The 25,915-nt window shown below is 48.1% G+C and overlaps 1 protein-coding gene across 1 annotated transcript in view; it reads right to left on the bottom strand.

The window, feature by feature from the left end:
• ANO4 (anoctamin 4) overlaps positions 1-25,915 on the bottom strand; it is a 383,517-nt gene that overhangs the window by 352,657 nt on the left and 4,945 nt on the right. Inside the window, exon 2 of the mRNA XM_021715858.1 lies at positions 21,230-21,481. The gene's annotated coding sequence lies outside the window, so the exon portion shown is untranslated. The remainder of the gene's footprint in view (positions 1-21,229; positions 21,482-25,915) is intronic.

The following is a 25,915-nucleotide window of genomic DNA, read 5'->3' as shown; positions in this document are numbered from 1 at the left end:
CATCAAGGAAAAAGGTAGCATTCTCATCTGACATGCTGAGCACCTTGCCTCCCTCTCAACCAGTTCCAAAACGGGTGGTCTTGTCATTGGGCCCTGAAAACCCCAGCAGCTAGAATCACCTGGAAAGCCTCGGCACCTTACAAAAGTGACTTTGGGGTAGCAAAATGGAGGGAGGACACACTCACAGCTAGGGGAACTTTCCAAGACTACCCCTTTCGCTCGTGATAAATAATAAACTTCTGTGTGTTTGGTGCAGAGGAAGCAAGCACTCTGGGGGTGGGGAATGGTCATCGCTTCTTCCACTGTGAATTCTAGGAAAGGAAGCCCGTGGAGCAGAAAAGGGGCAGCTTTGGAGAGAGAGGTTCGAGGAGAACTCAGAGAGCAACTGAGAAGCTAGGACTAGGGAAGGGAGACAGAACTTTGCCAAAGAGCGCACTGCAAGCTGGGGACCATCTTCCTCAGAAAGACTTGCTTGAGAGGTTGATGCCCGACTGGCCTTCAAGAACTCGGATTTCAGGAGGGTTCTCTCCAGTCTCCACCTGATCAGGATGGTCATGTGTTTAAACAGTCTGCACAAGCCAGACGGTTTTAACGCTGAATGCCTGTTTTCCTGGGATCTTGGTACATGCTAGGTAGAGGCTCCTACGTGACCAATAAAATCTCCAGGTGCTAAGTCTTTCATGGGCTTTCCTGGAAGACACTTAACACGTGTCACAGTTTGCTGCTGGAGGGATTAAGCTCATCCTTTGTGATTCCACTTGGAGAAAACTTTTGGGAGCTTGTGCCCAGTTTCCTCAGAACTTTGCCCCAGACGCTTTTTCCGGACACTTTGCTGACTGCTTTGTGTTCTTTCATTATGATAAATCTTGACTCTGAAAATGACTGAGTGCTATGAGTCTTTCTAGCAAGTGGCCGACCCTGGAGGTGGTCTCGGGGACCCCCATGCGAATCAGCCCAAGGATAAGACTTGGGCTTGGGACTCAGGCAGCCAAATGTTATATGTACCTTCTAGACAGATATCTTCCTCCCCACCATCCCGGTCTGAGAGACTGGGCATTCTTCCCACTTGAGCTGGGAAGAAGAAGTAAAAAGCAGGGATGGCGCACAGATCACCACAAAGGTGGGCTCAGCTGGCAGTGGCCAGAGGCATTAGAGAAGTCCCTTGCAAGCCAAAAGGCAGGAGAGAAAACTCTCAGGAGGAAGAAGGAAGTGAGACAGGAGAAATGCACAGGAAGGGAAGCTGGAGCCTGTTAGCTTCAGACACAACTCAGAAGGGCCATGGTCACACCAGCTCAAGGATGCCACATGCTGTGACTCACAGGCTGGTTGTGGTGGTGGACACAGGTCCTCTCCTGGAGAAATGTCCCAAGCTGACGTGGGCAGGACAGGAAGGAGCTCCAGGGTGACAAGGAGTGCTCACTTGCATGTCTCAGAGGATACGGGAGGGTTCGGGTCCATACCGACTCCACAGCATGAAGGCATGTATATCCACACTCTGTAAGAGATCCACAAACTGTTGCAGCAGGTGAATCTTAGGGATTGTCTCAGGACTCCTTGCATTAGAGGAGAGGGAAGGTCAGGGAGGTTAGCGGCTGACTCAGTGTCACACATCCAGCTCCCGGCCAGCACCCTGTCTGCCACCCTAGGTTGAGAGAGAAGCCAGCTGCAGTCTGAGGAGAAACACACATGCAGTCACGCAAGCATTCGCTGGTGGGCCTGAGGGTGGATGTCTTCCCATCCCTGCCCTACTTTCTCCACTGTCAAAAAAGGATTGTAACTCCAAATGTAGAAAGGCTGTTATCACCGAGGGTGCACAAAAAACACACAGCGTGGCACACAGTAGGTGCTCAGTAAGTATCAGTCCAGTGTTTTCCCCCTAAATGTCACCCCAATGGCCTTCTTCAAAGCCTCATGAAGCCCTGCATTGCTCTGGGATCAAGACTTTGTGTCACACAAAAATAGAGGCCGTGAAGTAACAGGGTAAAGTGTAAACTTGAGGCAAATCCCAAATTCAGAACAGCAGTCAACCCGAGGGGGAAAAGAGAGGTACCCTGGGAGCTTTAAATGCACCAGAAATGGCCGATGTCTTCAGATGAGTGCTGGGTTTATGTGTTTCCATCATATTGCTTTTATGCCTTTTCACATAATAATAAAAATCGTTCATAATAAAATGTTTAATAAAAAGAAAAAGTCTCCGAGAAGATGGCAGGTGGGACCAGAAAGTCTTTATATGAGGGCAAAAAAGCAAGAGAAACTTTAGGTATGGGGAACGACCCTGGGGGACAGGCCCAGGGAAGGAGTCCTGACAGCAATGGGACATTGGGAGGGATTTCAAGAAATGGGCTCAGAAGGGCACATCACAGTCACAAAATGTGGGAGACTAACAAGTGTTCTGCCAGGAACCAAATTCCATATTTGCACCTGCAGACACACCCCCAGCAGCTCCTTCCAGAAAGGACAGCTAGAAGGTGGGTGACAGCTCTAAGGTCATGTGTCTTCTCACCTTGCTGGCTCCAGGCTGCCACACTCCACTTGTACTCATGACTCTCAGGAAGATTCAAGTGTCAGCTTGCACAGAAAGGAAGCACCAGTCTGCTCCCAGGCATTGGTCACATGGTGAGCATGACACAGCGAGCCCACCATCTGCACGAGCAACTCACGTCCAAGTGCAGTTCAATGTCGGCCTTATTCTAGTCCTGACCGAGCCAAGACCAAGCACAGGTGACTCTGAGATCAGGATTTTTTTATGAACAGCGCGATTCTGACAAGAGCATTTTGGAGCAGACAAGCCAGAGGCTGAGGAGGGAGAGGCCCACAGCAAGACCCTAGACAGCTGACCTGGATGAAGAGGACGTTTCTGGTTAGGATTGACTTTCACGAGCTTTTCTTTTCTTTTTTCTTTTTTTTTTTTGAGTTGGAGTCTCACTCTGTTGCCCAGACTGGAGTGCAGTGGCACGCTCCTGGCCACCACAGCCTCGACCTGCTGGGCTCTGGCGATCCTTCCACCTCAGCCTTCCAAACAGCCAGAACCCACAGGCATGCTCTACCATGCCCAGTTAATTTTTGATTTATTGTACAGACCAGATCTCACCAAGTTGCCTGGGTAGGTCTCGAACCCACAGGCTCAGGCAATCCACTTGCCTTGGCCTCCCAAAGTGCTGGGATTACAGGCTGAGCCCAACAAGCCCGACCTCACAAGCTTTTCAAAGGGAGTTTTGAGTGATGAATTTAATTTTTTTTTCATATGCAAACCCACAGTCCTTGAAGGAATGAAGAGTAGCTACCAACAGATCCAAGTAGGTGGTCAAGAAGAGCCCACTCTTCTTGTATGCAAGGAGGGTGAAGACCCACAGAGAGAGAAAAGCTGTGGCAGACACACTCAGGACCAGGTGTGAGAGGAAGGGGGTGATTGCCCTGATGAGTGAAACAGTGTGATTTCAGACGCCACAGCACACCTGTGTGAAAGGTGGGACTTTCAGGCTTCAGATTTTATAAACCCAAACATAGAACAGGAGAGGGTTTGGTAGGCTGTGTTCAGAGAGCAGACATCTGCCTCTCAGGAGTTAATGGAGTGAGTGGACTCAGTGGCCTTCCAGCGTTTCTTCCACTGTTGAAATTTACTTTCTGTGACTGTGGTCTGCAGTGCTCCATCTTCCATGAAGTCAAGGTTGCAGCAGACAGCATCCACGGCCTTCACAGTCAGGCTGACCTCGGTGGCAAAGACAAGAAGAGTGTGTAGGAGTAATCAGAGATGAGATTGAAACAGGTGGGCAGAGGCCCCATCCTGAAGTGCTGCAGAGAATGAAATTCATTCTCCGGGTAATATAGTCAGAAGAACTAAAGCTCTATGGGGGGGGAGTGAGATATCAAATTTGGGCTTCAGAAAGATTAAGCCAACAATCTTATGGAGAATGAATGGGAGAGGCTTGGAGGAAGACTCCTGACAAAACAATGGTTCAGCTGAAGGTGAGAAGGGCCTGGAACCAAGGCAATGAGAGCGGGCTGGGGAAAAGGAGGTAGATTCAACAGACTCAACACCTGGACAGAAGGACCAGGGCAGAGGACAGTTTGTGGATATCCTAGGTTTCTGGGGTTGGCAACTGGGCACATGCACCAAGATGGAAGGGACAGAGAAGAAATGGGAGCAAAACGATGGTTTGGAATTAACCTGAGTTGGAATGTCTGTGGGACACCCAGATGGAAATGTCTAGAAGGAAGTCAGAGAAGTTCAGGTGGGAGGTCTGAGCCAACATACAGAATCCAGACTGCAGGAGTAGCAGGCAAGACCAGGAAGGCCAGACCAAGCCCAAGAGGAGCGCCACGGGCAGACATTTGGGACATATCAGCATTAAGCGACATATGGGGAAAGATTGGTGAAGAAGAATGAAGTAGAGCAGAGAAGGGGAACAGAACCCATGCTGAAGGGTTTCGAGGACACCTCCCAAGAGCTGACTGCCCACCACAGGCTGGGGAACAGGGAAGGATGGCCAGACAGATACCGGCTTTGGCAACAGGAGGGCAGGGCTACCCTGGAGGAACAGCTGCCATGAAGGATCGCCACATCTCATGGAGGCGAGGCCAGATGCAGAAGCAGGGAGCTGATGGGAGGTGGAAAAGAGAAGCCAGTGAGCACCAGCTTCTCCTCAATGGAGTCTGGCTACAAATAGAAAGACAGAGGCAAACAGGCATAGGGGCTCTCAAGTTCAGAGTTGGGGTTCATTTGTTGGGTCTTGTGTGTTGGGTTTGGTGATAGACGGAAAATTGGATTTTATGTGTTTAAAAGACGCAGAACTTGAGAGACTATGTATGCTAACAAGACATAGAGGAGGACAACTGGGAAACCAAAGTCCCTTAAGAGACCAGAGACAGGCCCACGCCTAGAGAGTTGCCACGGGCCAAAAAGCACCATGAGAGAGACAGGGAGCCACCACTATTCATGGAACTGTCTTCCCTGTCAGAAGTCCCAGAGGGCCGGGCATCCTACATTTTCATGTCTATCAAAATCTACAACTCTTGGCACAGAGGAAGTGCTCAGTAAATATTGGATTCATTAAGTGCACCACTGGATTTATGGCCATGGCAATTATGTGTCAGCACTGTTCCAAGAGTGTTAAGTTCATTAACTCTCAATTCTTACAAAAACATAATGATGTAGACATTATCATCCTCCCTTTCCTTATTTAAATAGATTTAGAGAAAATAAATGATGAAACCAAGTTAAAAACTCAGATTTTCTATCTTACTATTCTGATTTTTAGCAAAAGGATGAAAGTGTTTTTCATTAAGTAGTACAACTAAATTTATGCAGCAATTTTTTTCTCAAGATGTGAAGAGTTTTCAAAAAAAACACTTAAATGTTGAGTGTGGTGGGAAGAGCAGAGGTTCGTTTCCCTCCTGCTCTCTTGCTCCTTATTAAACTAAGCCTTGGACTTCCTGGTCAACACAATTTCATTATAAAATAACACTATAAAATAATGTTCTATGCACAAATGCAAGGTAAACCTTAGTTTCACGCTGAATCTTTACAAATCTACTTTGTTATGTAGGAAAGGCTTCAAAGTAAACTGGTATTTTAAGAAATCTTGGCTCTTCTAAATTAATTGAGAAAAAAGCACTCAGAAAACATTTTAACAGCCTTTCCTGTGTTAAAGTTCAATGCTAGCAGTACAGATGGATAATGTAAGACATTTAAAATCACTCAGATATAACTTTATACAATTTGTGATTGCATTTTAATTAGTAAGAAAAAAATGCAATCTAATGCTTGAAAAATGACAATGGTAATAGTAATACTGTAATTATAATAATGACATGTGAGGAAGCCCAAGCTTGGGATGAAATGGGAGAAACAATCCTATTTCTCCTAGTGCTGAGCACTCAGAATCTCTTTGCAAACCATGTCATTCTAAGACCCAACGATTCTCAAATAAAGTAGTGAAAGACCTGTCCTCTGCCACATTTTCCCTAGAACAGGGAAAGTGATTAAATGTTAAGGTTTCAAAGACCTTTGCCTGGGCCAGGGAGGTGAGAGAATGTTCACTGCAATATCATCAAACTTGAGAAGGTACAGTGAGTGCCCCAGCTGCCAAGAAAACAAACACCTGAGTTAGTAGGTACACACCAACTAGGAAGAGACTGGTGAAGACTAAGACAATTAAAGGTAATAAGGCAAAGAGCATCAAGAATGACTGTCATCAATGTATAGGTGTAGCGGTTGTCACGGTTTTAAATCAAGGAGTAGGGACACTGCATTAGCTTAAGCATAGAACCCAGACTTAAATCATCAAGCTATTTAACTAAACATGTATCAACCATCATGTCTCATACACAAAGCCATAGGAATCCAAATTTGAATCATTTTCCCTGTGTGTGCTCACCATCACACACTGGACTACTATTCGCTGTGGCTGATGGTCTAAATGAGGTACTATGGGATCACAGAGGAAAAATCCTCCCAGAGGACTTGGCATTTGAATGAGACCTTGGATTTCATCAAACAGAGGAGGAGGAAAACAGGGCACTCCAGGTGAGGGTTCAGCACAAGCAAAATATGTGGGCGGCACTCTAGGCAGAGCCAAAATGCAGGGTGCTCAGAGGTTACAAAGCTAGGAAGACAGGCCGGGCCACACCATCAGAGGATGTATTGAACTCCATGCTGTGACATCTGAACTCAAACAAAAGGTGGCCAAGGGCCACTGACAGCTTTTGTATGTGGCAAGGTGCATTTGTTTTATTGTAGTAAAATGCATGTGCCATCAGACTTACCATTAGTGACATTTTGTGTATTTAGAATGTGCAACCATTTTTCCAGAACAGTCTCATCTCTCCAGAAGGAAACCTCTACACATGAAGTAGTCATTCCTCATTCTCCACTTCCGCTAGTCTCTGGCAAGCACCCACCTGCTTCCTGTCTCTATGGATTTGACTCTTCTGGATATTTCATATAAATAGAATCACACAATATGTGGTCTTTTGTGTGTCTGGCTTATTCCACTTAGCACAGAGTTTTCAAGTGTTGTCCATGTTGTATCATATGTCAGTACCTAATTCCTTTATATGACCCAATAATATTCCACTGTATGGATATACTACATTTGGTTTATCCATCCATCAGTTGATAGCCTTTTGGGCTTTTCTACCTACTGACTATTGTGACGAGTGCTGCTATGAACATTTGTTACATAAATATTTGTCTGAGTACCTGTTTTCAGTTCTTTGAGGTATATACCCATGAGTAGACTTGTTGGATCATATGGTAATTTGATGTTTAACTTGCTGAAAAACCATCAAGCCCATGTTGGCTTTTATGACAAGGAAGAGTAGTTACAGAACAATGTTTTAGACAATGATAGCAAGTGGTAGGGGCAAAAGGGATGGGAATAGATCAGGAAAAGAGTGAAGACAGGAGGAAGCCCCCGCCCCTGTCCCTGCCCAGGTAAGAAAGTGGAAAGCCTGGACCCATGGCAGGGACACTGAGCACAGGAACAAAGAGAAAAGAGTATACTTGAGGGACACTTCTGAGACAGAGTGAGCTGGAGTTGATGAGCAATCAGATGTGGGAAGGGTGGGAGAACACTTTGTTCAAAGTCCCGCGTTACCTCGTGAGTTATGTGTTCACAGTTCGCCTCCTCGACAAGATTCTAAGCATCAAAGAGAAAGAGTCACGTCTTAGTCACCCTCACATCCCCAGTTCTTAGCACAGAACCTGCCCCAGTAAATGAACAGAAAACAATTTCAGTGTCTGGCTGGATAATGGTGCCAGCCACTATTCATAAGAGAAAAAAGAACGGATAGATGCTGACTGGACGAGAGTTGATGACGACTCTTTGCTCCCTATCTGAGAAGCAGAGTGGATGGTGAGGCAGCTTGTTGGAGAAGGGAACACAGAAGTGGTTTAGATAGGTGCTCATGGGAACACGAGGGAGGGACGTCCAAGGAGCAGCTAGAAATTCACAGCTAAATCTTACGGGGAAAGTTGGAACAAAAGACACACTGTACTACTAATAGTCTTACTCATTAAAATCTCTCATATTTCTATATCTAACTTCATGAACCCACTCAAAATACTGCAATATAATGGCATAAATATCTTCCTAGGAAGTACCAGAAAAAATAGGAGTAAAAAATAGGGTGTGGGTAGTGTCCTCATCTAAGTTATGCGTGTAGCTAGGATCCAGGCAAGCCCAGGCACATCTCATGTGTTGCCAGAGCAGACAGACTGCAAGTATCTGCTTTCCTAAAATGATCTTGTCTGGGAAGAAGGGGATCTTTACAGGGAAGTTTAGGAAGAAGCAGGTAAAAGAGGGACAATCTAACCAGGGGCTAAGGAAGCCAGCAAAGTGTCGCTTTCAGATAAATATTCCTGGCCCAGCTCCAAGCACTCAGATCTGAGGTCTGCTCGAGAAAAGGGCTTCTTTGGGGTTGAGAAGACAATGTGCACAATGTTTTCCATGTGGCTTTGCATTTGTCTCTTTACTGAGAGTGAGACATTCCACTCATCTTTAACTCTGGGCTCAACCATGTGTCATAGCTTTGGCTAATGGAATATTAGGAAATATGTTGCCAGCAGAAGCGTGAAGAGTGTCATGAGAACGTTCCAGGGCTAGCCTACTGGAGGATAAGAGACTTGTGGAGCAGAGTTCGCCTGGTTGCACCAGCTGAGGTCAGCCCAGATCAGCCCAAGAGCCAGACAGCTCCAAGATACAGAGGGAGCCCAGCCAAGATCAGCAAGAGTCCCTGACCCCAAAATAAAATAAGTAAATGTTTAGTGCTGCATGCCACTGAGGTCTTGGGGTTTTATTATTATGGCAGTTGTTAACAGAACAGGGTTCTTTGTGGACTCAGAACTGTGAGAACTGCAGAGAACACAGAGCCCCTTTGAGGGATTACAGCTTTTCCAGCATGGGGAGATGGACTGATTGCCACAGGCATCATAGATGTTTTTAAATAAACAATTAATTGGTCTTAAAAAAGAAATAATTTACCGGGCTCGGTGGCTCAGCCTGTAATTCCACGCCTTTAGGAGGCTGAGGTGAGTGGATTGCCTGAGCCCGCGGGTTCGAGACCCGCCTAGACAACTTGGCGAGACCTCATCTCCACAATAAATCAAAAATTAGCTGGGCGTGGTAGCATGCGCCTGTAGTTCCAGCTACTTGGAAGGCTGAGGCAGAAGGATCGCCGGAGCCCAGCAGGTCGAGGCTGCGCTGGCCAGGAGCGGCCACTGCACTCCAGTCTGGGTGACAGAGTGAGACTCCATCTCAAAAAAAAAAAAAAAAAAGAAAAGAAAAGAAATAATTTTCTTGTACAATAGACCACACGCACACCAGAAAAAAAAATTGCCTAGGTACATCTATAGGACCTCGAAAGGATTTGAGGTATTCTATTATCTAGACTGATGTTCAAGTTATCAACTACAATTCATTAGGATGCGGGAACATTGGTTTAATGGATCCCAACTAGCACTTCGGGGGGAACTGAATGGAATAGAATGAAAAGTATCAGAGTATCTAACAAACAATAAGGACTATTTCCTGAAAAAATTTTTTTCTGGAGGGAGGAAAAGAAGAACTAGAGGTGGATCACAATATGTAAGAAGCGGGTCACAATATATAAGCATTTCTTACTTTAGGTATTGGTCAAAGAAGTCGCAAGCACCCGGCTGCAAGAAGGTGGCCGCACAGCATTGTACTACTAACCAACGTCGGCCTCCAAGCCTAGCCCCGGAGATTTGAGGAGGACACGGGAGGAGAAGGAAGACGGGAGCTAGTGGGCTGGAGTCCATAACGGGAGGAGCAGCTCTCGCTTGCATTTCACAACTTTAGAAACATGTTTGCCCACTTGATCTTATCTGCGCCTCACAACAGCACCGCTGCACCGATGAAGACATTGAGGCTGGAAGAGGTTGAGCCTGTGTGTGTGTGAAGTCATAGAGCTGGGACGAGACGCCAGGTCTGCGGCCTCTTGTCCTGCATTCTCACTGGATCTCCCCAAGCCAACGCACCCTTGAGATCTCTCCGGCACACCTTCTGTCTTTCCGCACCTCCAAAATCCAAATTAAACCCCTCGACATATTCCCGAAGAGCGTCCTGTGCCTCCAATGAGCTAACCAGATTTCCTTGTGTTGTTATTGAGTATTTCTATCCTCTGCCAGCTTGCTCCACTGCCCTTCCATTCAGAAAGGGCCTTGTCTGTCTGGGCCACCTGCACACCGGTTCCTCATGGGCTGGACCTCAGGCAAATTCACAGCAACACCACCATCGGGCACCCAAGTTCTCAGAGCACGCTCATGAAGGAGCGCTCCCATAAGCCCAGCAAGGTCACCTGGAAAGGTGCGTGAACATCTTCTAGCTCATGACAAGACACTGCTGTGTTCAGACCTTGGAAACCTAGAGAAAAGCTAGCCTCTTGGGAAGCAATCTGGAACAGAAAGCAGTCACTTCACAAGTCCTTTGCTTTTCACCAACAAAGAATACCCAGCTGCCGTAGGGGCACAGGAGTTAGGCAACCTGATGAGAAAGGTGGATCCGCCTCCCCCATTATGCAGCTGCCACTGCAAGTCAGTTGTGCCTTCATTTGCCTGAAAGACAAAAGCCGCACACAGCTTCTGCAACACACCCTCCTAACCAGAGGCACAGTGAATGCTTCCCACCCCACCGGGCGCCTTTGGCAGGAAAGACCAACACACTGATCGAATCCAGGCACTCGGCAGCTCCGGGGCTGGGAAACCGCAGATGCCAGACTTCTCTCCACAGGCCTGGCCCCCACATCCTCCACTTGGCTTTGGCTTGCAGAGCCGTCAGCAAGTCAGCTGGGAGTCGCAGGCCTGGGGTGAACTCTGACGACCAGAACTCAAGAGCCCTGGCCACTTCAGTGGGTACTCTTTCCTCTCCACACTCGGCGGTCACCCCCCTCTCCTGGGAAGGGTCTGCAGACTCCCCTCCCCTGTGGCCAACTGAGACCTCCACCCTGCACCCAGCGTGCTCTCCTGATGAGATGCTCCCATGGCTGTCCTTCCATCCAATGGGGAATGCTCCGGGCCCTGGGGTCCCCTGGCCGCAGCAAGAACCTGGAGTGTCCCCTTCCTTAGCAGTCCGCATCCAGGCAAGGAGCGGAGGGCACAAACACGCCGGTGTGGGGCGGTGCTGGAGAATGGTCCTGCAGCCGGTCCCTGGCTTGGGCACCATCACAGCACACATCCTCCTCCTGCCGGGCTTCCTGTCCCCACATCCTGTCCCCCACACACCCACACATGCTGATCCCAAGGGCTTTCCCCAGCAGAATGCCCACATGCTCATCTCTGGCTCTCTCTTTCCTGGAATTAAACTGAGCTTCCTCTCAGGTCAGCACCCAGATGGTTGAGTTTCTCCTGTCAACGTCTATGGAGAAGTTGGAACTCTGATCTCACAGGTGGGTAATATTCTCATAACAGGGGCAAGCAGACCACGACTCGCTGCTGGTGGTAAGCAGATGTCCTTTACGGGGCATTGGCTGGGGGACTCAGAGGCGGTTTTGATAACAGCAACGCTGCCAGGGATCTTTAAGACGAGGCTTATTCCTTTCCTTCACGGCACCTGCCTGTGATTGACCTTCCGTCCTTTGGTATACTACCTTTCTCTTGTCTATTTCTTGTCCTGAATCCCAAGCTCCATGACCAGCAGCCTCAGCGTCGCCTGGAAGCTCCCTGGAGATGCAGGGTCTCACACCAACCACCCAGACCTGCTGAGCGAGGGGTCACAGCCTGCTCATACTCACATTCAAGCCTGCGAAACCACGTGCCGGCCAGAAGCCTCCGTGTCTGGTGAACTTCACTGGCAATACTTGGGCTACCCATTAGTCATTCGCCACGCCCCATCCGTCGCCATGTGGTGTCCCCTCCAGGCGTCCCTCACACTCACCCCTTTTGGGCTGTACTGCCAGGTCCCAGCTCAGGCTCTGGTAGACCACACTCTGAGAAGCAAGAGTTTAGATGATCCCTTCTTGAACAGGAGCAGTAGAGGGGAAAAAATGAAAAGAGTTTAAGTGATCGAATGAATAGATGACTGTATAGGAGCACTGTAATACCCTTTGGTTCTAAAATGCATCGTTCTCTGTGAACCGGATTCTGTAAATACAACTTTAATCAAGTTCTTGAGTTTCTGGTGTCATAAATCCTCAAGTAACCTCACAGTTACATCATTTAATGGACTCATCCTCACCGCCACTACACAATTCCTGCTTCATCGATGTCTTCCGTCTCCTAAAACTAATTAACCACCACAGAGAAAGGACTGACCAGCGTGGTCTGGAATCAGTAATTAGGCCGCAAGACATGGCCTTGAACTCCAGAAAGAATACCATGGTCAAACTTAGGAAAAGAGGAACGTTGAAGAAAGGTCAGTGATTTCTCTCTCTTGGCCAATTCTCTTGTCAAAACGAACGTTTCCGCCGGTTCTCTTAGTTCTAAACTACTGGCAGTTCCCAAGTCAGTTTTTCTCAGAAAAGGAACATATGCATGGCTGTTAAGATCCCGGGCTTGCTCACCAATGCCTACTAACCTGTGGACTGCCACGAAACACCACAGCAAAAGCCCCGAGAAGCCGGCCACCCTGCGCAGCAGTCCCTCTGTGGGTAATACGTTCAGTCCTCAGCCTTAGCTGTGGAGAGGGTCTTGACCCCCCCCCCACCGCCCTGGAATTAGCCTTCACACCTGTCTTGCTGCTGGAATGCTGGTCCCTTACCTGAACAGCCTCTATGAAGACCTGACTGCCCTTCCACCGCGATATCTTCTACCCAACCAGCATCCTGGGAAACCATAAATCATCGTCTTCCAAAAAGCATACAAATGCCAAGACGGGTGGTTTTTCTTGTTACAACTTATAAGTTAACCTTCATACCCACATCCCTTATAAATAAAACCAGAAAATTCATTCGATAACATATGATTAAAATCGAAACACCCCTTCAGGACTATTTTGACAAAAGGAAAATGTTTAAAGGCAGTTAGAGAAGTAGGTAGATGCCATTCCATATTAACAAAAATCAAATAAAATGTTCAATTACAAGCAGAGAAGGCAGGAAAAAAAAGAGAGGTTAATAAAAAACAGTGAACAAATGTGATGAATAGAAAATGGTTACAAGCGTGATGGGTATTAGCCAACCATATCAATCAGCATGTTACCTGTGAATGTCCAACTAGGTCAGTTGAAAGACTATGTTCTCTACAAGAAACACACTTTACAGAGAAGGGTTTAACAATTCTTTCTAACTTACATTGTCCTGATTTTTGTACAGGGTAGCTGGTCTTCCATGACTCTTGAGACAGGCCAGGCACATGGCATGCGGACAAGAGCCAGTCAAGAGTGTCTCTGGAGTCTCCAAAAGGAAGCTCACAGTTTCCCAGCGAGGTCAGATTACTCTGCGCCTCATGGTCACATCAGTAGCTCAGGTTGCAGGGTCTCTGTTCCTGGCACCTTACCTCTGAAATTTAGCACCCCCCCCATTTCCTCTGGCATCAATTCTGAAAGTATCTAACCACAACTTGTTGAAAGACATTGAATGTTATGAGGTATTATCTAGCCATGGACTGTTTCTCCTAGACCCGGTTTCTTTCTATTCTCTCCCTCATGGATCAGCCCTAGGTCATAGCTGGTCCCTGAAAGACATGCATATTTCCAGGAATGAGTCACAGGGTACAGGTGACCAAACAAAGCTAAAAACAATGTATAGGATAGGAATCTGAATGATTAACTTGCTTGCTTTGATCATAAAACCGCTTGCTGTACTGTCCCGAGGCGCGGATTCTTCACTGCTCTGCTGCCATCCGTGTCGCCGGTAAGTTCCAATAAACCAGTGTGTTTCCCTGATGGGCCTTCAGGTGACTTCTTTGGAAGAGGTAAATATTACGTGTGAGCCCTCTCAGATTTGGGGTGACCAAATTGCAAATGTACTCTCCACCTCAGGCAAATTCACAGCAGCACCACTGTTGGGCACCCAAGTTTTCAGAGCTCACTCATGAAGAAGTGCTCCCAGTAAGCCCAGCAAGGTCACCTGGAAAGGTGTGTGAACATCTTCTATCTCGTGACTGTTACTGTGACAAGATACTGTGCTGTGCTCAGACCTTGGAAACCTAGGGAAAAGCTAGACTCTTGGGAAGCGATCTATAACAGAAAGCAGTCACTTCACAGGTCTTTTGCCTTTCACCAATGAAGAACACACTTATAAAGACCATAAGGAATGTTTGCAATTCATTCATGTTCTCTTTCTTGCTTGCTTTCTTTTTTCCTTTCTATCTTTTTCCAAGTTGGAGTCTCACTCTGTCGCCCAGACTGGAGTGCAGTGGCCCGTTCCTGGCCACCGCAGCCTCGAACTGCTGGGCTCTGGCGATCCTTCCGCCTCAGCCTTCCAAGTAACCGGAACTATAGGTGTGTGATATCATGCCCGGCTAATTTTTTGTTTATTGTAGAGACGAGGTCTCACCAAGTTGCCCAGGTGGGTCTCGAACCCACGGGCTCAGGCAATCCACTCGCCTCAGCCTCCCTAAGTGCTAGGATTACAGGCTGAGCCACCGAGCCTAGCCCATGTTCTCTTTCTAAAACGCAGTTCTACCAGGAGGCCACAAATCGGACAGTGGTGGGACACGAGAGGCTGGGAAGGGAGACAAGGCACAGAGGGGAGCTCTCTATCTTCCCTGTGTATGCAGACGCAGGGAGATCGTCAGCACAACCAGATGAGGCTGAATTTGGGACCTATGTCAGAGAAAGGGGGTGGTGGAGAGGGAGGGCAAGCGTCCTATCCTCAGGGGGCAAAACCACCCTCTTTGGAAAGAAATTCCCTCCATGCTTTTGATGAGGGCACAGTCTGCAAAAAGACCTTGTTAAAATAAGGTCAAACTCATGTAACCTATGAACCCATTCTCAATGATTAGACTACCAGACTACTCCACCGAGCAGAGCTTCAAACAACAGGATCAGCCTTAATGGGCCTAAGGCAAGGGTTCTCAGCTGGGGGTGATTTCCTCCCCCGGGGGTAGATTTGGCAATGACAGAGATATCTTTAGTTGTTACAACTGACACCTCCTGGGTAGAGGCCAGGGATGCTGAAAAACATCCCACAATGCACAGGTCGGCCCCCACTGCTGAGATTCACCCAGCCCAAAAGGTCAGTGTACCAAGAGCATGAACAAGGAAGGGACCGAGGGCCTCAAGGACATCCTTTCTCAAGGACAGCTTTGGGGATAGAGCAGAGTCTTGGAAGTACCCTGCAGGAGGGGCACGGATGAGGGACAGCACACGGGAGGAGCTCACAGGGAGGAGGGAGAGCCAGGAAGGGATGACAAACACAGGACAACAAGTCCTGCGCACGGAGGGAGTGCCATGGTGTCCCTGCCATCCACCCTTAGGGGCCTATAATACCTCCCACCCAGTGTGAAGACTGAAAACAGCTCAGACATCACCAAATGGCCCCTACGAAACAAAATCATCCCCAGCTGAAATACACACACACACACACACACACACACACACACACACTTTTTTCCCCGATTATCTCATCTTGCCCTTTCTTCTAGATCAAATTTCTTCTTTTCTAAACGGGGCTGTTTGGTCATCCTTTCAGGAGGTGGGCATAGACTACATCTTCCCAGCCTTCTCCTGAAAATGTCCAATGTCCTCCTGCTGACTTCCCTCTCCATGGGTGCCATGGACTGAATGCATTCTGTTTCTCCCCAAAATTCATATGTTGAAATCTTAATCCCAGCATGATGGCATTAGGTGGTGAGGCCTTTGGAAGGTGATCAGGCCAGGCAGATTAGTGCCCTTATCCGAAGACACCAGAGCTGCTCACTCTTTCCATCATATGAGGGTACAGTGAGAAGACAGCCATTCAGGAACTAGGAAGAGAGCCTTCCAGGCACCAAATCTACCAGTGCCCTCATCCGGGACTTCCCAGCCTGTGTTTTTGTACATGATTGAGAAATAAATTTTTTTATGTTTTTTTTTGTGGGGGGGCTGAGTTGGGGTCTCACTCTGTCACCCAGGCTGGAGTGCAGTGGCACACTCATGACCACCCCAGCATCAACTTGCTGGGCTCTGGCAATCTTCCGCTTCAGTCTTCCAAGTAGCCGGAACTATAGGCACACACCACCAGCCCGGCTAATTTTTTAATTTATTGTAGAAATGAGGGCTTGCCAAGTTACTGGAACTGGTCTTGAACCCGCAGGCTCAGGCAATCCATTTGCCTCAGCCTCCCAAAGTGCTGGGATTATAGGCTGAGCCACTGAGCCCAGCCGAAATAAATGTTTTTGTTTAAGACACTCAGTCTGTGGTTTATTTGTTACAGCAACACAAACTAGACAAGTGGACTGTGTCACCATGAAACACAATATGAACTTTAACTCTGAGAAGTACCAGAAGAAATTCCACTCAGGGCACATACATTGTGAAATGTCTGGGAGAGATCTAGGCTGGAAGGTCAAGGAGGCAGTTATAAAGACACACGAAGCTCGTCAGAGAAGTCAGACATTAAATGAGGGCTTCAGGCATCAGCATGCAGCTGGGAACTGAACACAAAGGAAGAAAGTGAGAGAGAAGCCCGGGCCCAGTGGCTCAGCCTGTCATCCCAGCACTTTGGGAGGCTGAGGCGAGTGGACTGCCTGAACCTGCAGGTTCAAGACCCGCCTGGACAACTTGGCGAGACCTCGTCTCTACAATAAATAAAAAATTAGCCAGGTGTGGGAGCGCGCACCTGTAGTTCTGGCTACTTGGAAGGCTGAGGCGGGAGGATCACCGGAGCCCAGCAGGTCGAGGCCGCGGTGGCCGGGAGCGGCCACTGCACTCCAGTCTGGGCGACAGAGTGAGACTCCAACTCAAAAAAAAAAGTGGTGATGGTGGTGCACATGGCAAAGATGGTCCCCAAAACCTTCCGGTCAGACCCACAGGGCACCTGAGATGGAGTTAGCTTCCAAACTTTCCTCTGATGTTTTGCTCAAATATCTCTTCTTTCAATTGAGAAATAATTGAATGTATTTTACATTCAGTATATCTGACTCATATTTTAACGGCATGTTTCATAATAGTATATTTTAATACCATTAGTATTTGAATAGCATGTCAGTTAAATAATAACAAAAGCACACGTATGTGATCAGTGATCATGAAATCTTCTGTCTTAACACTTGTCACACGAAATTAATCCTGGCCTCTTTCTCCAGACTAGGAGCTTCTTGAGACAGGGTGATGCCTACTCAATTTTCTGTCCCACGGACTTGCCACAGCACACAGCACAAAGTGGGAACTTGGAGGATATTGGGTGGATGGGCGGATGGACGGATGGATGGATGGATGGAGCAACGGAGACTGTTTTTCCAACTTCACCTGCTACAGTTTATTTACTGACTACAATACTCTGCGCCATGAGGAAGAAGCACCACACCCAGGGCCTCTGCAGAGGTCCACAGGTCGTGCACTGCACGAGGTGGCAGCAGAGCTAAAGTCAAATACAATAGAGCCTACTGTACGAGTCTGTCACACAATGAAATGAAAATGGAATCGGTTGGTGGTAAGAGTCAAAAAAGCTCAATACAGCTGGGCTCGGTGGCTCAGCCTGTTATCCCAACACTTTGGGAGGCCAAGGCGAGTAGATTGCCTGAGCCCGTCGGTTCAAAACCTGCCTGGGCAACTTGGCGAGACCTTGTCTCTACAATAAATCAAAAATTAGCCGGGTGTGGTAGCGTGTGCCTAAAGTTCCGGCTGTTTGGAAGGCTGAGGCGGAAGGATCGCTGGAGCCCAACAGGTCAAGGCTGCGGTGGCTGGGAGCGTGCCACCGCACTCCAGTCTGGGCGACGGAGTGAGACTCCAACTCAGACGCTCTGGTCATTCCAAGTTCTTTAATGAACTCTCAGACGTTCTGGTCGTCCCGAGTTCTTTAAATCCCTTCTAGATCTGCAGAGAACTGGGGTTTCCAAAATGGGAAAATGATTTTGAAATGTTAGGGAAATTCTTAAACATAAGAAAACAGCAACAATCAATAAATAACTGCACAGTTATACTGTGCCTAAAACTTGTCTACTTCTCTGCATCAGCCCTGAAGTTTATGGAGAAGGAAGAGCTTGGACTTGTGAAAGGATGTCAGACAAGACCTGCAATCTGTAGGACGTCCTGATATCGTTGACTGTCTTAGCTCGCCCTAGAGTTCTCTTCTAACTAGCAGCAGAAGCAAAAAAATAAACTGCAATAGAAATAAGTAATAAGATTAACTTTATTTTCAAAACATATAGGTAATAATAAAATTAACTTTATTTTTTAAAAACGCATAAGAAGAAAGCAAACTGGAAGCTGTCACATAAAAATACATATGAAAATAATAAACTGCTGTGAAAAAATCAGATAAATACAATAACCGGCCTACATATAATCATAACCGAGATTTATAGAAGCTGCACAATCTTCCATAATAAAATGATCTCACATGCTCGTGTAGCATTTCTTTAGATGTTCAGGGTGACTTTATGAGGCTACAAATAGTAATGGTAACACTATTATACAGTTGCTCAAAACGTCAGTGTTTTGTTGCTAATAAAAAGTTCCCAGGAATGAAGAGAACTGTGAGCTTTTATTTTGCTTTCGAAAACCCACAAGTTAAAAATAAAAACCTCCTCCCCAAGTCAGCTTGCCTCCAAGCACAGTGCTCCATGGGGGAAAGCCAGCTCAAAGGGGAATGCGATGACACCCTAATCTGGCAGCCGCCACGTACGCTCTTCTCTGCCAAAAACTGTCATCACCTTTCAGCCACCATGGCCAAAGAAGGCGCTTTGTTTCTTAACTTCCAATTGTATTAAACTACAGCAAGGAGCATCAGCTTGCCCCTGTGATAAATTCAAAGCTCAGAAGACTTCACACCTATCCTGCGGAGACGTTTTCAAGCCCAGATCATGACTTTCTGTTACTAAACCGACCCTCAATCAGGACAGTCAGAAGGCTGGCTAGGTTTGCCCTGTGAGAGCTCATGGTGTGAGTGTCACCAAGGCTCTCCAGTTGCAGGGGGCCAGCCCCCGCAGAGAGATTTAGGGGGTCCCTTGGAAGGTGGGGCAGCGTCGGCGATTATTCTGGAAAGATAAAGAGAAAGAAAGAGAAGAGGGGAGAAAGAAAGAGACTGGACTCCTGCTCAAGTGACCAGAAGCCGTTTAATGGGTGTAATCCCAGGGCTTTTATCCCCAAACTCCACAAAGTTGTCATCACGGGAACTCCCGCTGCTATGGTTACACAAAAGATAGCATGTGCCTTTCACATGAACAGGTCCAGGTACACAAAGGACACCCCCCACTCTCAAGCAGATGTATTTTTCAAACATAAGGAAAAACACGAAGTTCTTATCCAGTTTCTATGTACCCTTAATTGTTTATAGCTACATCACATCATTCAATGCTTACACCTAAAACCAACATAATGATATCTTGCCTTTTACTATTCTATGCTATTTCAAACTGGTTTCTATAAAACAATTGGTGCTATGGTTACTCTCTCCTAGCACTAGCCAGCCTAATACAAACTTCACTGGCCCCCCTAAATCAAACTGAACTAACCACACTTCTATAATAAAATGGTTACTTAATTTTCTTAATCTATATAAACTATTTTCTAAAACCTATATCTATAAATTTCTAAAGGTTGCATCAAGAGAACCTGTGACCTGTACTAAGGCTCCTCAATGTGACTCAAAGCCAAACTTAAATTGTGATAAAGCAAAAGACCATAAGCCGTGGGGAATGGGAACAATAGACTCCTCGGTTAGCTGTGTACGTTCCAGTCTCAGAGTTTTCTGTTAGAGTCAGCTGGAGCTTTTCTTGGTAGTTTGTGCCAAATGGAAAAGGAGGGAGGGAATGGGTCAACAGCTCCCGAACACATCCTAGCGGTCTCGGGGTCTACGGCCCTTCCTGATCCCTAACGCTCAGTGGGCCTCCGTGGCCGGCTCCCAACATCCAGTACCCATTTCTTAACTTCTATCTAGCCATTTAACCAGACACGCCGGAGAGGGTCCCAGAGGGTATGTACGGGGACCTCGGGAATCAGAATCCGAGAAGGTTAAGGATACAGGCTAGAGCCCACCCTGTGCCATGACACAGCCGCCCCCCCACCCCCCCGTAGCAGGGCCCAGGAAGCTTCTGTTGTAACAAGATCTGACAATGATTGAGATCTGCAATGCACCGCTTTGGAGATTGGTTGTGATCCTCTAGATTGTCTGCAATATCACATCTGTCCTCTGGGTGGCAGCATCTGTGCGCTGTTGAGAGTCATGGCACCCCAACATCCAAGGTTATATTTCCGGAACAGGAATCACACACTGTATTGGGCTGACTAAACCATTGTCTCTAAGCAATGTATCTACAGAAGAAAAACATAGCAGACCAGATTTTGCCCGATTGAGCCCTCCAGCTCAGACTTTAGAAATAAAAACCATTTACAGGCCCTCCCTGAACAGGCAGAGTTTTCTGCGGCTGATTTCACGTGTGTCGTAAGAAAGTTTCACACGGGATGTTATAAGCACTCCTCTGGCCTTGATTGTTTAAGTCATGACTTCCAAGGATCCAAGGATCACAGAGCTCAGCAGTCGGCAAACAGTGACTAATCCGGTCCCTGTCACATCCTCAGCCCTGCCGCCATCATGGAAACCAGCCACAGACCTGGTAGAACCTTGCATGTGAACACTGAAATTTGAATATTTGTCTCAAAATATTATCATTCTTTTCATTTTCTTCCAACTATTTAAAACCGCACAAACAATTCTTAGTTCTTGGGCTGCCCAAAAACAGGCGGCCAGCCAGCTTTGGCAGTGATCTGCAGACCCTAATAGGCCAACTTGGTGAGGAATCATGAATTGGTACGAAGTAAGGTATTCAAAAATGACTTTTTTGAAAATAAGAGTTTAGTCCAAGAGAGCTGTCTTGCCACTAAGTAGAGCATCAAAGAAATCAAACAAACAATAAGGTCATATCACAGATCTTTGGATTCTGATTGAGAGCTGATTTCCAGACGACATTTCACCAAACAGAACACACACTTAGGTCAACTATCTCCAAGCATGCCCAGCCTCCCCTCTGGGACAGCCACGCCACGGAGGCACAGCAAACACAGAGACATGGCTGGAGTCCACGACAGCACACAGCAGCAGTACAGATGCATTTGTTCGGCAGACAAATGCATGAAGGAGCCTTGGCTCCCAGGGTCCCAGGGGTCCAGCAAGAAGCCAACACGGTTACCTGTCGTGTCTTGACTCAGGGTCTCCTGGCTGCTGCTACTGTAGGAAGGCACTGGCGTGATGGACAGTGAGGCCGGGCAGGACAACGGCGTGGCCAAGTCAGTCTTGCAGGTGAAGGACCGGCGGTACACGGGGATGCCTGCATCTTTGGAGACGAAGAGAGGCAGATCGGACGGGAGGGTGGGCCTGCCTTGTGCGTACGGATTTTTCCAGTGTGTGAGCCCGACAGCCACAGGCCCAGCAGCATCGTAACCTGGTGAGACAAACGCATCAGGTTGGTGGCGGCCGTCAAAGCCTTGGGCTCTGTATCTCTTTCTATCTTTCCCAATAGGCTTGGCTATGAGTTGCTCAGGCACCACTCGAGCTAAGGACGCGGCCGGGTTTGGTGGCTCAGCCTGTAATCCCAGCACTTTGGGAGGCCAAGGCGAGTGGATTGCCTGAGCCCGCGGGTTTGAGACCTGCCCGGGCAACTTGGCGAGACCTTGTCTGTACAATAAATAAAAAGTTAGCTGGGCGCGGTAGCACACACCTGTAGTTCCGGCAACTTGGAAGGCTGAGGCGGGAGGATCGCCTGAGCCCAGCAGGTCGAGGCTGTGGTGGCTTGGAGCGTGCCACTGCACTCCAATATGGGCCACAGAGTGAGACTCCAACTCAAAAAAACAAAAAACCAAAAAACAAGCAGGCACCGCCTCCCTCAATGGGGCTTGTTCCCTCGTCAACATGTGTTCATTAAGCCCATGCTTTGCACGCAGGCTGTGCCCTCAAGGAGCTCTGTCTGATAAAGGAGACAAGACTGTGGTTTCTCCTCGTCAGAGCATTTGTGCAAGGGGATGGTTTCTTTTTGAGTTTCACAGAGGAGGAAACTGGATCCCAACGTGCTGTAGATCAAGCAGCCAGTGAGTGCCAGAGGCAGGGCATGAGCCCAGATCTGACTCCAAAATCGATGTTCCTGCCCCTAAACTGCAATTAACTACAGAACTAAAGAATCATGTAAAAGTAAGATAGACAGTTCCCCTCAGGGGTTCCGGGGAGCGAGACCTTCCAGATGGAGGGGTAAGGTCATGAATACAGTGACATGAACTTGGCCTTATAGAGCGTGCAGCCTGGAGGGACAAAGCCGCTCTACTGACGTGTTTTGTCTAACCCGTTCCTTTTCGTAAATGCAGCTTCCTGGCTTCTCCTGAAAAATCTCTCCATCTTCTCCTGAAGATTAAGCAGCAATGGACCACATTTCCAAAAACCCAGGGTCTGTCACTGAAGAGTCACCCCCTTGCAGTGGAGTAAGGGAATTCCAATCTGCCACAGTCCCCACCACTCCCTAACACCTTACTCCAAGCTTGCTTCACTCATGGACCCTACATTCCTGGGCTCTGTGGGCCTTGTGTTTGCAACCTAGATATGGAATCTAGGAGCAGAACACAAGTGCAGTCAGAAGCAACCAGGATGGAAAGGTGAGTGGATGCAAGACGTTGAATGCCAAGGTAAAAAAACCAGGTACCACTGGGCACCCACAACGATATCCCTAGAGGTCTGTGAAGTGGGGATTGGCAGAGTCAAGTGAGTGGCGGCAAAATAGCCAGAACTTGCTCCTTCTTCCTCTGTTGGTTATGTCTCCTAGAAAGTCCCCATGACTCTCCCAAGGTGTTTTGCCTCGGTGAAGTAACACCCAGTGAAAGGTGCAGGTGTGGAGGGACCTGAAACGTGCAAGGAGACGCTCCAGGCTAGGGAGATGGTGTCAAGGAGCCCAGAACGCCCCAGAGGGTAGGCGGGGAGGAGGCAGGCCTGGCTGCTGAAGATCAGAGCCATGACACCTGGGGCAGCCTCATACGCCGAGCTGGGCACCGTGGATGCAGACGTGGCTCAGACAGTCCCTGCCCACTGACTCGTTCCTTTCATGTGTGTCGGCCTCGTGACCTGAGCATCCTCAGGTAGGAGGGCATCTCTGTCAACGAAACACCCTCTCGGGGATTCTCCACCAGCTCTTTTCCCTCCTTCCCACCAGGCTGACATTCAGCGACACCCACTGCACTCTGCATGGCTCCTACACACTGGCACACAGAGACAACATGAGAAGCTCTTGGGCAGAGGCCCAGGGAGAGCTCCAAAGGGACTGAATGGCCATAGTGGCGTCAGGGAAAGGAGCAATGTGCCACGCTGACATGGGGGGCAAGGAGGTTCCAGCCACCATGTAGCTTTGTCCTCACTGGCAAATATCAGAGAAGATTTGAGGCCAAGAGCACCCTCGTGTGCTCACCCTCCCTGTGGCCGTCGGAAGGACCGGCTTCTACAGGGCTACAGAGGCTGCGTGTGTTTCTAGACGTGAGGCATGTGGGCTTTCATGGAAACATCACGTGGAAGTGTCTGGCAGGAAGCTGGAAAGAGGTGGAAACAAGAAGCAGGAGACACGGAACCAGAGTCGCAAATCTCGCAGGCATCCACGTGGAAGTCCTGGCTGAGACCTAGGAGCGGACAGTCACTTCACGGCCATGAAATAACAAATTCATGCCGCTGAAAAGGGCAGAACCTTCCAACCACTCACAGGCACTGTGCTCAGGGCCCATCAGCAGCACCTCACTCAAACCTCACCATCATCTTGTCAGGCAGGTGCTCTTATTCCCACTGACAGACGAGGAACTGAGGCTCAAGGACATTATAACTTCTCCGAGGTCAACAGTTACACAGAGCGAACAGTCAAGACTCAAGCCCAGGCTCACTGAAGACAACACAGGAGCTCTGGGCCACCAAGCCATACTTTCTGCTAAGAAAGCAGAAGCAAGAGGGATTCTGAGAGCCAGAGACAGGGCCCGCTCCCTGTCAAGTCGCTCTCACATCTGTGATTGCTCTCAGAGGAGTCCTTCACAGGGACTCTCGGCGGGGCAGGCCACGATGCTTGAGGAAGGGAAGGCTGAGGCTGCTGACCAAATTTCTCAGCTCTTCCCGGTGACCCTTCCTGAAAGGGGACACATGGAGTGCAGCAAAATGATCAAAAAGAAGACAGATTCTCCACATTCAGAACTGCAACAGAGCTGGAGGACACTGTGAGAGATGGACTGAGCGAACGCCACTGGCTCCAGGCTGGACCCAGCGTGTCTCTGGAACTCAACCTCTGGTGCAAATTCGATGTTCCATGGCTCCTAAGACAGTATTGGGCCATCGAAATGGAATTCCAGAATTCTCCATCTAAAATGATTTTCCATTATATTCTTTTTTTTTTTTTTGAGTTGGTGTCTCACTCCTTCGCCCAGGCTGGAGTGCAGTGGCATGCACACTCACAGCCACCCCAGCGTCGACCTGCTGGGCTCCAGCGATCCTTCCGCCTCAGCCTTCCGAGTAGCCTGAGCTACAGATGCACACTACCACATCCGGATATTTTTAAAAATATTTTATTGTAGAGATGAGGACTCACCAAGTTGCCTGGGCTGGTCTCGAACCCGCGGGTTCAGGCAATCCACTCGTCTCGGCTTACCAAAGTGCTGGGATGACAGGCTGAGCCACTGAGCCCAGCCGACATTATATTCTTATAAAAAATGTATTGTCTTCTATTTATGCCAAAGAATCCTTCTGCAAGAAGAATAATTGCAGACTTGTTTTCCCTTGCCTTGTTCTTTATTCAGAAACTTGCTTGAATCCCTCTTCTCTTGACGTATTCCCCAGCAACTCTGGAGCCACGATACACAATAGAGCACCCTGTGAACACGTTGTGCTCAAAGGCTCTAAGGACCAACTGTCCACTGATGGATGAATGGATCAACTGTGGGGGTGGATATACACACATGTATAGGATGGAATATTATTCAGCCTTACAAAAGAAGATCCTGCTACATGTGACACCATGGTAAGCCTGGAGAACATTATACTGAGTGAAGTAAACCAGACATAGGAGGACAAGCACTGCATGATTGCCTTTATGTATGAAATTTTTTTACAAAGTCAAATACATAGAAACAGTGAGTGCAACAGTGGTTACCGGGGGAAAGACAGGGAGATGCAGGTACAAAGGCAGCGAGTTGAGTTGAGTCTGTAGGATACAGGTCTAGCGATGGACCACACAGCATGAAGGCTGCCGTTAAGAGTATCATTGTTCACAATAGCAAGAACATGGAACCAACCATGCTGCCCATCAAAAGAGAACTGGATAAAAAAAAATGTGGTGCATATACACATTGGAATATCATGCAGTTACGAAGAAAAACAAAATCATGGACTTCGCAGCAACCTGGATGGACTTAGGTCTATAATACTGAGTGATCTTTCACAGAAACAAAGAACTGAGTATCACATGTCCTCACTCATAAGTGGACCTTGAACAACTATTGTAATACTATAAGAAAAGGATTGAGCCGGGCTCGGTGGCTCAGCCTGTAATCCCGCGCCTTTGGGAGGCTGAGGTGAGTGGATTGCCTGAGCCTGCGGGTTCGAGACCCGCCTGGGCAGGCGAGACCTCATCTCTCTATAATAAATCAAGAAATTAGCCGGACGTGGTAGCGCACACCTGGAATTCCGGCTACTGGGAAGGCTGAGGCAGAAGGATCGCCAGAGCCCAGCAGGTCGAGGCTGCAGTGGCCAGGAGCGGCCACTGCACTCCAATCTGGGCAACAGAGTGAGACTCCAACTCAAAAAAAAGGATTGACAGTAGCGGGAAACTGAGGGGGGGGTTTGGGGGGGAGGCGGGATTGGCAGTAGTGGG

Source organism: Carlito syrichta, unplaced genomic scaffold, assembly GCF_000164805.1.
Source record: "Carlito syrichta isolate Samal-C Ts95f unplaced genomic scaffold, Tarsius_syrichta-2.0.1 Scaffold307930, whole genome shotgun sequence".
In the NCBI taxonomy this organism is placed as follows: domain Eukaryota; kingdom Metazoa; phylum Chordata; class Mammalia; order Primates; family Tarsiidae; genus Carlito; species Carlito syrichta.
This window is presented reverse-complemented; position numbering and strand designations above follow the sequence as displayed.